The sequence below is a fragment of the Strigops habroptila genome, chromosome 1, assembly GCF_004027225.2.
Source record: "Strigops habroptila isolate Jane chromosome 1, bStrHab1.2.pri, whole genome shotgun sequence".
In the NCBI taxonomy this organism is placed as follows: Eukaryota; Metazoa; Chordata; class Aves; order Psittaciformes; family Psittacidae; genus Strigops; species Strigops habroptila.
Window position 1 is genome coordinate 114421493 of NC_044277.2, and position 13340 is coordinate 114434832.

General features: G+C 41.2%; 1 protein-coding gene and 1 long non-coding RNA gene across 16 annotated transcripts in view; both read left to right on the plus strand.

Annotated features, from left to right (window-relative positions):
* Positions 1-13340, plus strand: part of ABI1 (abl interactor 1) — a 79222-nt gene that overhangs the window by 7461 nt on the left and 58421 nt on the right. The gene's annotated exons all lie outside the window — the stretch shown is intronic.
* Positions 1200-4072, plus strand: LOC115619902. The gene is made up of 2 exons (XR_003995168.1): positions 1200-1278; positions 1340-4072. It is a non-coding gene; the product is annotated as an uncharacterized LOC115619902 (long non-coding RNA).

The following is a 13340-nucleotide window of genomic DNA, read 5'->3' on the forward strand; positions in this document are numbered from 1 at the left end:
TGACAGAGACCGGAGGGCTTGATCTATAGGGATCCTCCCTTCCCTACACCCTTAAGTAAAGGGAAGTAACTGCTGAATTTGTAATAGTAGGTCTGGTGCCTCAGCGTGGTTCCTCCCTTTTCCTGACCTTGCTGGTGAGGCAGCTGCTGCAGACAGAGACATCATGTCTCCTGTGGGTGGTAGAAATAACCCTTTGCAGATCAAAACTTACACAGAGCCCTTGGAGGCCAAGACCAGGGTGCTGTGGAGAATAGGTCACGATGTATTCCTGAACAGAGCTCTGTGATCAAGATGGTATCTGCAGGTGCCTTTTCTCCTTCACCACCAGCCTGTCAGCGTGCCCTTCTGGCTGTACCGGAGGGGCTCAGTCAAGTGTTTCATCGGCTTAGGGCCAGGTAGTGAAATAAAAGAATCCACTTCTAACAGGTGGGTTCTTTGAGGAATCCGTTCATTGTGCAGTGAATGAAAGCAGAACTATGAACTCCTCCTCTTGGTATTAGAGGGAGTGTGTGTTGTGTGGGGTTTTTGTGGTCCCCCTCCTCCCTCTGGTTAATTAATAAGAGTGTAGATGGCACCTTTGCTTGAGACTATGCAAATAGTGTTACTCGTTATTTATGCAAGGCCTTAATGCTGTTAACAGGAGTCATGCACACTTTGCGGAGTGTAGATTTGTTACTATGATGCTGATATTTTAGAAGAAAAGGAGGGGTGGAGAACCCTACATGAAAATTTCAGCTTGGAGCAAAACACGGGTGCAGCATTTTCAGATACAACTTGTAATATTCATCAACCTGTAATAACATGAGATGAAATTGGTAGCCAACTTGCTGGCTAAGCTGACAAAACAAATTGGTTTTACTCTGAAAAAAGCTGTCTGCTTGCAAGGTGACTTTATTTTTAATAAAGTTCCTAAGGTTCCAGATCAAACATGTTTGGTTAATAAGTGCTGGGTTCGGCAAACTGAAAAAGGCTCCACAAATAAAAACTTCTCTTGGTTTGGGCCTCTCTTACGATAAAGTCTTCATAAGAGCTGCAGATGATGTGTGCAATGCTGTATCTTCTGCCATTGTGGAATATTCTAAAAGAACAGTAAAGATTGTCTCTTCTGTGGTGAAATACAGCTTTCTTATGTCCCTTGTATTTCTTATCCTCGGATAGCAGGTATGTTGGTGATAGTGTCATCCCTTGCTCTCCAAAGACCCCAAAATAATCATCTCTGTATACCCTTTCTACAGTAGAAGTAAAGAAGAGCAAGCACACTGCTCTGTGTGTGAGGAGGTTCTGATACTGTAGTGGTAGAAGTAAAGAAGAGCAAGCACACCGCTCTGTGTGTGAGGAGGTTCTGATACTGTAGTGATGAGCAGTTAAAGAACTCATGGGGAAGAGACCACATAACTTTCCTAATTTTAATATAACTTCAAAGACAGGAGTGAAACATGGTACTGTTCTACTTTTGTTAGGAAAGCAGGGAGGTCTCTTGGAACTTGGGCAGAGGAGGCTTTCTAAAATGAATGTTAATTTGACATCCTTGGAGTTGAATGTAATGTTCTTACTGGGTGGCCTTAAGATTATAAATAGTTCCAAGAGAAAAAATTGTTTGTTTACTACTTGAAGCATAACAGTTCTTTGATATCCATGGAAAAGGGTTGAAGTGTAGACTCCTCTGGCAACTTTCACACCAGTGTTTCACATGATAATGTTTTTTCTAAGCTATACTTTATCAGGCAAGTGTAGGGTTCTTTGTTGGCTTTTTTTTTTTTTTTCCCCCAGCTAATCTTTCACCAGATGCATATCTTCACTTTCATCCTCTGATCTCCTTGTTGTACTTTGGGGTCAGCAAATCTGCCAGCCAGTATTTGTCCTGCGGCAATTGTTGTCAGTTGAGCATCTTATTTGACTTAATTTGTAGCAAGCATGCTACATATTAATACTTGAACTGTGGCCCCCATGTAATAATCCTCTGTTTTCTGGAGCCTAAGATAAGAAAATCTCTGCATAAAACAAACCGATGAGAAGAACAAGGTGTCTAAGCAGTTACATCAGACTAGTGCAGTAACATCTAAGTGGCTGCAGAATGCCATGCCATGGCTTGTCTTTTCACATTTGTATGCCTAATAATGTGAACTGTTATGTCATGAAATGTTACTAGTGACAACACTTCTCTCTTTCTCGGTGGTGCTTCTAGCCTGTGATCTCAAATGTGAGTTTACTGATTTCTGTCTCACTGTTGAAGTCTCATATCTGCTTGCTGCAGGCCATTCCCTAGATCTGTTTTCTCGCTCTTCTTCTACTGCCAAATACCGCGGACTTTGTCTTTTGCTGCCATTGACACAGGAGTGTTCTTATCACAGCTTCTGCCTCTGAAATACTCACATGCTTCCTCTCTACCTCATTGACTTTGTCTCATTTCAGATCTCATTCGAAAACCTCTTCTCCCTTGCCTATTTCTTTTAATTAATCTCTTTCTATTATTTAACTGCATATTTTACTGCCTTGCAGCTTAAATTATGCAGCTGTTTTTCATGATGCTTTTCAGACAAACAGCTTCTACTAGCATGGGTTTGAATAATTTGAAGCCTGCGCTACTGAAGACATTTATATATGCTGCTTTTTTAGATTATCTTTATTGGCACAGAGTTAAGACTAAGGCCTTGGCTGTGAAGTGATCTGTAACCACCTGAAGAAGCCATGATGAGCAGGATACAGAGGAAACAGAGCAGTTGGGGAGACGTGGTGTGCGCTGGGACTGATGTGATTCTGTTTACTAGTAAAACTCTTAGGAGGCCTCTGCCAGGCCTTTTCTTTATAAGAAATCTGTTCAGGAAGCTGGTCCTTTTGTTATTCTGACACCATGGAGTAGAAAGGGCTTAAAAAAACTTCTCTGCTTGGAGGGCTTTGGATCTCTTATCAGTGAGAGAAAGATGGATGTGTCAGGGGGAATGGTGTTCTGTTAACCTGCATTAGTGGCCATGTATCCACAAACCAAAGCTGGACCCGATCCTGAAGGGTTTTTATGAAATATGATTATAGCATTCAGAGTTCCTGCTGTGAGGTCTTGTGACTGGTGGCTTGGATGATGCTTCAATCAAGGTCCAGAGAGTATCAGACTAAACAAATAGAGGTATGATGGATCAATGCACTTAGGTTGGCAAGATCCTTGGAGACCTGGCTGGGAATTGGTCAGCTTTTGATTTGCTGGCTGGCTTGCAGGATTTCTAAATCTCTGGGAGGAGCTATTGTGATGCAAACTCCTGGCTTTAGCTGTCTTAGATAAAATGTGCTGTCTGGTTTGAAAGTGATTGGCTCTACAAGGGCTCTCTTCAAACACCGTGGGTGTGTTTCCTGCTGCAGCATACCTTATGTTCTCCCAGCACTGAAATGATCTGATTGCCGCAGTAGTCCTGAGACTTGTCTGGGAGCATTGCAAGTACATGTTGTCTTAAATGGCAACAGATTTTGTATCTCTTTTCTAAGGTGTCTGTAGCTTTGAATGCTAAAGAAAATCGTTGTTGCCATAGATGTAATTGGGCTCACACAGTGTTGCTTACTTTGTAAGAAGTGTCATTTCTAGGTGTGTGTTTCATTCCTCTTTAGCAGTCTGCCCTTTAAACCAACGGAGAAGGATAACAGTCAGGGGAAAGCTTTCTAGTACACGTTCCCTCTTTGGAAACCTGCTATACATGAACAAGAACTGTAAAATCAGCTCCTGTCAGTACTCTGCAATGAATGTTGAACATTTCAGAGATCGAGGGAGGTATTTGTTGTGACTATGAGAGAGACTCATTTACTGGGGCTAGAAGCCAAGTATGCAGGGATATGGTACCTGTGGGCTGCTGCCCCTCTGCTGAGGGGAGAAAAGTTTGTTTTGGTCCTGAATGTGGTCCTGTGTGGTATTTGAGATTGGGATTCCTTGGGCATGGAAAGTGCTTAAAAGTCGACAGAGAATAGTCTGTGTTGAATAGCTTTGTCTTGCTGACAGAAAATGGGAATGGTTTGAATGGTGATTGAAAAGCAAGTTGAGGGTCTTGAGCCTTTTTCTGGTAGGAGTAAAAGCACAGGAGGAATGGGGGAGAGTGTATAACCTTCCTTCACTGTGTGTCTGTCTTCAGCCACTCTCTCTTGCTACCTGTGATGTGGTAGAAGGACAACATGAAAAGCAAATACTGTGACCATTTCCTTCCTACCTACAGCAGACAGCTGGAGAGGTAGCTGTATTCTTTCCCCAGGTTGCTCTAAGGGGTTGCTGCAGCAGCACTGGGAGTGGGGGAGTATGAACTGAAGCAGGTACTTACTGGCTGTGTAACATCCCACGAGGCCTCCGGGAATGAATGTGGGGAATACTGTGAGTCATGCTTGTCAGTCTCAAAAAGCAGGAGGCTTTTTAAAATTGGCCTTGGAGGGGAAGAGGTGTTTAATGGAGCAGTTGTGAAGGGGTTATGCAAATAGGGAGCATAAATAATGAGCAAAAGGTACTCATTTAAGCTTCTTGTCTCCTCAGAAAATGACTAAATGCAAACTTAACCACTGCAAAAGTAAAGACAGACGCATCATCATTAGGTGTAATGGATGCAAAAATGTGGCCATTCACGATGGTAAGAAAATTCTCCTTTTGTGACTAGGAAAATGAGTTTCTGTTGTGGAACAGAAAACGTTCTTCCCCCCCACCCCCTCAGTTTCTGTTTAAAAAATAACAAGGTGGGCATGTAAAAGCAGTTCCTCTTGGAAGAGGTGGTTAGGAGGGGAGGTGGTAAGAAGACCAGTCTCCAGTTTTGCTTTGGACATGTCTTCAGTGTTTAGGCTGGTGTTGTATAAAAATTCTTTCCTTTTCTATCTGCCCATTCATGTAGGATTTCAATTACATATAAATACTGTCTATTCTTTGGCAAAAGTGAGAGCATGTTGTTAGGGTGTAACTTTTTTCTACTGATACAGCCACTTCTTGCTGTTTTAAATTGCAGACTTTCGAACAGAGCTTAGGAGATGTAATTGTTCTATTTCTGGGCTTGCTTGCATCTGCTCACATCATAGTTGGAATCTTATCTCTAGTAGCTAAGTCTCGCCAGCAGACTTTAATTGGCATATAATTTGTTTGGATGACTTCTTCTGTCCCTCTTGCAGTGTAGAGAGGCCATCCAAGCTTTGAAGCAGTTGGATGTGCCAGATACGCTGTCCCACATGCTGCTCCACGGTTGTGCGTGTCCTCCCTTGGCCTCCCCTGTGTTTTAACTAGATGGGGGCAGGTGCTCGCTTCTTCTGGGGCACACAGATGAAGTAGATGGCAGCGTGGGTATGGGTGGATCCACAACTGTGGCTGATGAGTTCCTGTTGTGAAAGGGCTGTTTCTCTGAACACAGCTCCTCTGAGGCTGTAATAAGGCCACTCATCTGTCAAGCTGATTACAGACGAGATAGTAGCAAGGTGTCCTGGTGGCCCTACTGCAAATACCGAAATAGAGTAGTTCAGGGATTGTTTCACTACCAGGGCTGGGGGGGGTGGGTGGGTGATGGGGAGTGATGTGGATGCGGCTACTCTCATGCATCTCGTCCTGAGCACTGCTGTCATCTCTATGGCTCTGCATCTGCCTAAAGCTGCCCTCCTCTGCATTCTATATGAAGAGGAAGCAGTCTTTAAAATCATGTGAAGGAGCAGCGTGAAAACACAAGTGGAACTTCAACATGGATTAGAAAACTTTGCTGTAATTATTTCTGCCAGAGGCATTGCAGCTGTATTTCTAGGAAAGGTTACTCACTTCAACTGCTGTGGTACTAACACCACGGCAACTGTCTCTCCAAAATCTTTGTTTAAAAAAAACCAAAACAAAGCAAACCCCTCACTCCTGACTTTAACACTCTATTTCCTATTGAAGAACTTGCTTTCTGTCTTTCTGTAAGTTAAGTTTTATCTATTGCTGGATGTGGAGATTACCATAGTTATTTACATTGTGTTACCTGATGTCCTGATCATGTTTTTTTGGGGAAAGAAACAATGGTGTATTAGTGACTGTCCTTTTTAGTTCATTCTCCTGAGCCATCTGTTTTGTTCTGTTGTGTGTGTTTGTTTTTTAGAGGAGCTAAATTCCTACTTGTTGCAATTGAAATAACCTAGTATTCTAATAAGTTTATGTTTTGGAATATTGTTGCTAACAATAGGCTCAAATTTTAACATAATAAAAAAATAATTATTCAAAAAGAAACTGAATGTAGTGTGCTTACAACCCTTATCAGCTAAAAATTGAGCAGTCAGGTCCAGGAGTACATAAGAGTCTAAGCAATATTAGCAGCTATTTATGTGATCAGATAGAAACAGAAACTAGGTTGGTTTTCTCCACTTGCATGCAAGTTCTTGTAAAAACACTCAGTCCTTGTATTGCACTTCATTATTACCATGAGATCGCTGTATAGCCTGTGTGCTATGTGAGAGTACACCTTCTGCTGGGAGGCAAGCTACTACAGAACTGTGGGGACTCACTGGTTTCTGGTATAAGCACGTTGTGCAGTGTTGAGATCTGCGCAAGCCCTTGGATGGTTTCCTGCTGGAGGGAGTATATCGATCTTCAAGACTCTAAATAGTCATCAGTGTAATGCTACAAAGTATGAGAAGAGAATTTGACTGTGTAATGGCCATTGTTTTCTTCTTTGTTTTAAAAATACCATGATGTCTGGGAACTGCCTGAAAGGTAAAATCTGGGCAGCAGCTGTGTGTTGAAAGTGACTTTCTTAAACATGAGAACTCTTCCTGAATTAGGAACACTTGCAGTCCAGGCACTTGCTGGATGTCAGAAGGCCTGTGTAACTCTTGGCTCTACGTTTTAGTGCCTTGAGGTTTCCTGGAGCTGGACAGGCGTGCTAAATGCTTTCCTTCCCTGCTCCCCTCCTGCAACATCTGTGGCATCTCCATGTGTAGAAACCTGTTGCGTTGCAGAGTGTAGCTTTGAGCCTGCATGCTTTTGGACCAACCCTTTCGCAGATGCTGGCGCTCAGTAGCATGTAGCTGTCTCGCAAACAGTAGCTGAGGTAACCCTGTTGTATGTGCTCAAGCACTGTTGACATACAGCCTGTGGTACCAGGACATGCTGAGATGACACTGTAATTTCATTCTTTATGCTACATCTTATCGACTTAACCTTGCTTGCTCAATGTTGTCTGGTGTGATTCTGGGCCTGTCTAGAGTGCAGGGAGGATGGGAGAGTGAGGATCTGGAAGGTAGTGTTGGAAGCAGACCTATAGAAGGTAATTGAATTTTAGCATGTTGTCTTCAGATACAGATCTATTGTAGTATTCTGGACTTATTCCTCAGTTTTATTTGTCAAAACTGAGATAAGAAACTTCTGACTGTGTGAGCACTCACCAATCCTTGAGAGTAAACCGGAGAGGTAAACAAAATCCATAGAAGGAACCATTGTTATCGATGCTATGAAAAGGGACTTTTTCACATGCTATGAGCTGAAGAGCATTGTCCCAGAATAGGTTGTTCTGAGCTGTCTTGATAAAGTCTTCCATGGCATGAAAATCTGCCTAGTTCTGATTTTTCACTCCAGTGAGGTTCTGTGTGGCTGCCACTATATTACAAGGAGGATATTAAGGTATCTAATAAGTGCTAAAGGGTCTCTTACCTATTCCCATAAAAAAAACCCAGTGAAAAATAAGTATGAGTTATCAGTGAGCATGTCCTTGCTAGATGAGCTGAAATTTGTGGGTGGGTGCTGGCACTTAAGAAAATAAATGGAAAGCCGTTTTAATTTCAAGCCCCATTACAAACAGAAAAGATCAATATTTGAGAGACGGTGTATAAAAAAACAAATGGAACATAAATTCTCTAATTCCCTATTATCTCTTGTCTAGCGTGCTGAAATAATCATATGCTCCAAAGCCTTGGGTAGCTTTCTTGGTGTGGAAGAAGGAAGACTGCTATGGAAGTGCCAAGAGCTTCTTTTCGTGGCTGACAGTTGAAGGGTGTCATTGGTCTGTATTTGGAGCTCTGGCTGATGTCTCTGATGTCAGAGCCTGCTTTATGTTAGCTCTGAAGAAATCTGTACTGTTTGTGTCATGGGCACTGCAAGGAAGTTAAAAGTCTAATTTTGAAGCAACTGTATGTGCTAACACTGTGCAGTGCCTTTTATAGGTATGGAAGATGTATTTTCTGTCGTAGAGCTTCTGTTGTCTAAATCATGTAAAACATGGAAAATAAGACTCAGACCAAATTTTTGAAGCTTGCTATATATACAGTCTTGAAGCCTTGCTAATTTGGTGAGCAAGGGTTGTGTGACAATGACATGTGGTATGTCTGCTGCTTTCAGTTCAGTGTGGCATGCTGGTTTGGTTGTATACACAGCCTACAACAACTGTTGTTAACAATGTATTGTGCCTGCGTACATGTTTACTATGACATCTCTTCTATTGGATTTGACAGGAGAACTGAAAGCTGTGTTTTTAATGATGTTTTTATATATATTTATTGTTTTTTAATAATGGGAGTGGTTTACTCTAGAGCCAACATGAACACTGGTTGCTGCATTGGGCAGAAAATGCTGCTAACAGCAGCTGGCACATATCTTCCTAGGCTCCATCTGTCAGAGTCGGCATTGCTTTGTAAATCACACTCCTATTGGATAGATTCATTTCTTGCTAAAATGTTCACAGCCTGGATTAAAACAGAATTCCTAAGTTGATTTTTTTTTTTTTTTTTTTTTTTTAAAGTTATTTACTGTTTGGAAAAAAAAAAAGTGGTTTTGTAGGCAACTTCTGCCCTCCTTTACAGACACATTAAAGTGTGCATCGGTGTCGTGAGTGCTACACCTTGTGGACTTGTGTTAGTGTAAGTGAAACTGTATGAGGGTAAGGTAGTTATGGGAAGCTTAATCTCGAGGACATAGTTTTCTGCCGTGTGCACACAGGTCAGAATGGGCTGGGATCTGATGATAACCAGTATCAGTGTATCTGAGAAAGGTAAATACTTTTTTTAGAAATATAAATGTACATAGTCATCTTGCATTTTTTGTTACCAAAGCTGATACACTTTTACCAATTTGGGGCATGTATGTATGTGTGTGTGTGTGTGTGTATATATATATAAAAAAAATATGTGTGTCCCTTGGACTCTCCTTTGGAATGAACTTCTCCCCTTAAGAAACTTTTTTCCCTCTACTTTCTCCAAAAGAGATAATGATTGAAAATTTGAGAGTCATATTTTTACAGTTAATCAATAGAATGAAAAGCATCTCTTATGTAAAACAGATTCCGCAAGGACACACAGGCAGGTTGACTAAATTGGTCTCTGCCCATTGAAATGCTAATTTCCGGTCAAGGCTATTCAGGACTGGTCAGGGGAATATTATTGATGGAAATGAAGGATTTGCTTCTGGCTGATTGTCTAGCATGCACAGGATTTGGGGGAAGGGCCTGTTTGAAACAGAGCTTGTGAATTATAGACAGTGCTTGTTACACCCTCCTATGTTTGTTTGTTAAACCACAATAACTTGGTATGTGTCTCAACCCTTGAGATAGAATAGCTGACTAGTCAAGGATTTTTATCAAGACAGTGTTCCTAAAAAGAAACAGACTGAAATCTTGCTTGTGGGCTGTGGTGGTGGTGTTGCTGTGGTGGTGAGCACCTTCTTGTCTGGTGCCTTGAATGAGTGCCAGCTTTATTGTGCAACATCTTTACCTGGGGAGAAGAGGTTTCAAGTTTGACCAGTTCCTCTGTGTTTGGTATAGCTGAGTTACTGCATCGTATCTTGGAGGAACTCAACAGACATGGTATTATTTCATACCAGTGGGCTTTTTTGTTGTCAGTGTTGGAAAGAAGTTCACTTGAGTTGAATTGTGCATGGCTGTGGTTATTCAGGATTTCTGCCTCAGTAGATGGGAAGAATTACTGTTTACAAAATGGACTTAAAAGAATTTCATCATCCTGGCTTTAAGTTTGGGGTTACTGCAGTGAAGAGGGATCTTGGATTTTAGAACTGTTCTGAATGGTTAGACATCTTTTTGTGCCTTCCCTGTCTTTAAATTATTTGTACTCCTGGAACAACCACTTATTTAAGTGGTTGAGAGCTTTGATACTTGTGTTTGATGCCACTTCTTGCTATGTGTAGAGAGGTGTGTTTGGTAGTCTGTTCTGTTTCTTGTTTTCACTGTCAGTGGAGGATTGACTGCCAGTTCCCTGGGGAGAAGGCCTTGGACAGGAGGTGGACATGTTCAGTGGCTGCAATGTGTTGCTATTAATAGCTTGCAAACTATTAGGTAATTAAAACCTTGAGCTTTCAACCCCTCACACAAATTCAGGACTGGTACGAAAGTACAACAAAATGACAAGTTACGGCAAATCACTCCAGTAAAACACTTGAACGTTTTTCTACTGCACATATTGTACTACTGATCTTGGTGATGTAGAATTTTGGTTGAGATCTGCCTGTGATCTGGAACATGTGGGTTTTTGGCTTTAGTTCCCCTCTGTATGGAGGCTGAGTTTGCTCTGTTGTTTTATCAGGCTGTGCTTGTACTAAGTCCCTTCCTGTTCCTTGTCCCCATGTAAATGCTTTAATTTTAAATTTCCCACAGTTGTTTTTACTGATGATTTGAACAACACGAATGGCAGAGTACGTGGTTCCAGTAGCAGGAATACTAATGGTGCCTGATCTGGGACTGATTATGTTAGAGAAAGAGAGTAGATGAAGTCTACTGGTGACCGTCTGAAGGCTTAACTGTGGTGCTATGTGAGGACGTATCTTGTGCTAGTATGTTGGGCTAAGGTCGAGATTAAACTTTCTCAGGGTGGTTTACTTCGCTTTCCACTGGGAGAACTGAGGTGCTGATCAGTGAGGAACACTATAACTTGTAGGTAGGTAATACCAGGCCTAGTATAGCTCTCTGGATATTGAGAAACACTCAGTGCATCATCCCCTTGAAGTAGGTGCTAGCCTAATGCATCGCAGAGGGAATTTCTTCAATTAGATTGCTGTATTGCCTGAGCACAGTAAGACTGTTCTAGGAGACAGCTGGCACATCTGATTGATACTCTGTCCTTACCTGGATGGCATACATAGCGTAAGCAGCATGTATATATGGTATATATCCCTTAAGGCTTTACCTGTGATGAGAGAAACCCTGAATGCTCCCTGCTGAGCACTTGCTAGTAATAACCACAGACTGTTTCAATCTCCTTGGTTGGCTTTTCAGGTAGGTAGTTGGCTCCTGAAAGTTCTTCAGAGTATAGGAACTTGTGGCACTTGCTGTTGTGACTTGCCAGCTCAACTTTCTTCTCTCATTTATTACTGATATTCTGATGTAATAACTATCAGTAACAGCCAAAATATCTACCATAGCGCAGTGTGTTTACAAAGCAGTCTTAACAAGCTTCAAGAGCTGTGGATAAGGGGGAACCTGTATCCATGGGCTGTTCACTTTGTTATTTACAACGATCTCTTGATTTATAGTTCTTGATATTCAATGTAAATTTTGGCTCAGTAGGTAAACGTTATCTAGTGTGTATGGCATATTTAAACCTTTGAAACACATAGCTGCAGCTTGGATGTGGAATACTTGTTCTAAGCTGAACATACATTGTGAATAGTTTAGAAATGCCCAAGCCTTTTGCTGTTAGCAGTCAGGAGTAACAAATAAACCCTTAAGACCAGCTTTGAGTTATTAAAAGCCTTATCAGATCAGTGAAGCAGCAACTTCAAACTCATAGATGCATCCAGGAGCTCCACATAATGTTACAGGCTCTTGCTTTAGAGAGGTTTGCGTGCTTCTGTTTTGAGTGGGGAAGTCACTTTGCAGAAATAGATTCCTTTCACCTTGGAGCATCCACAGCTAGTTCTCAGGGAGGTCTCCAAGCTACAGCCTGGATTTACATCTTCACCATTCTATAAAAATATTTCCAATTTGCTTGAAACATGGGGTGCTGTAGTTTGTAACTTTTTTTTAGTAAAATTTCATTCCCGAGTTTGTTGGGACCATATCTTTGAACTAGAATGGCAAGACCTTAGTGAAGGAAGCAGAACTTCGAAACCTTGACTGTAGTGTCTGTATTACCAGGAAGTACTCATTCCATAAATGTCAAAGGCGGATAAATGACAACATGAACAAAAGAGAATACAAATGGGTGTATTGATGATTTTAGCGTAGCTGCATTCTGTGAATGCTGATACACAATAAAGATTACTGAATTCATGTGGCAGCTGATTGCAGTAATCCTAATTTTCTTGCTACTCGATGAACGATGGAAGTCTTTTTTAAAAAAAGCTGCAAACCTAAACAATTATCTTGTGCTTACTTGGGAAGCAAACACAAATGTAGCACACTGTTGAATTCATTAAATGTGCATGAGCAATAACAGCAAAGGCATATAAAACCGAATGTAAAGCTGCTCCTGCAGCTTGATTGCTGAGAGTGGTCTAGCCCTTGAACAGAATGCCAAGCATCTGAACAAGTATTGGGCACTGAATAATTAACAGCTCTGTTTAGCTTAGTGATTATTGGTCTGCTTTAGGGCAGCTCTCTTAGTAGTTTATCCTGGATGAGTTTTTATGTGCTTGAGTTTGCAGATATTCCAGCAGCTGAGAATAAAAAATGTGGAGCAACACGTGCCACATACTGAGGAGGCAAATTGATTTCTTTTTGCTGTGATTTTTGGGAGGAAGATTGTACATGTAGTTGTGTACTGCATGAACTAGAAGATGGTGGGAATTAGCTGAGAGAGAGAAAGCTGGATGGTTTGAACACCGCACAGACACTGATGTGGGGATGTGTCTATGTGGGTGGCAGTTTGGAGATGGGGAAATAAAAATTGAATATGTGACTTGTAAAGATCAGCTGCCAAGTGATGGACAGGTTCCTCATTATTTGAACTTGACATGCCACTGAACTGAAGAATCAGTAAATAAGCTCCTACTCTCTTTTTACTGTGCCAATTGCTTGGGTGCAGTATCAGTTTTAACTTGGCTATAGGAGTTACATGAATTTTTTAAGGAAGCTTTATGATACATATTTGCATTTCACAAAAATACATGGTATGCAGTGTGGAATGCCATGCAATTTTAACTGTCTCTTCATGTATCCACTTGGATTATAGGAGAGGTTTTCCTGGTATGTTTTTTCTTTTTAGTATTAAAGCTAGTTATGTGAAAGTGAGTTCAAACTGCAGTTTTTCCATAGTAAAATGACAGTTAAGGGTGAACTGGGGATATAGGTGGGAGCTTACTTTAAGAGGGAAACTTCAAAAGCTATGATATTCTGCATATATAGATTATTCACTTTGCTACTAAAGGACACTCAAACTTTCATTTATATCAAGGACAACCGGACAAACAACAGTATCTTTGAAACTTTTAATATGAA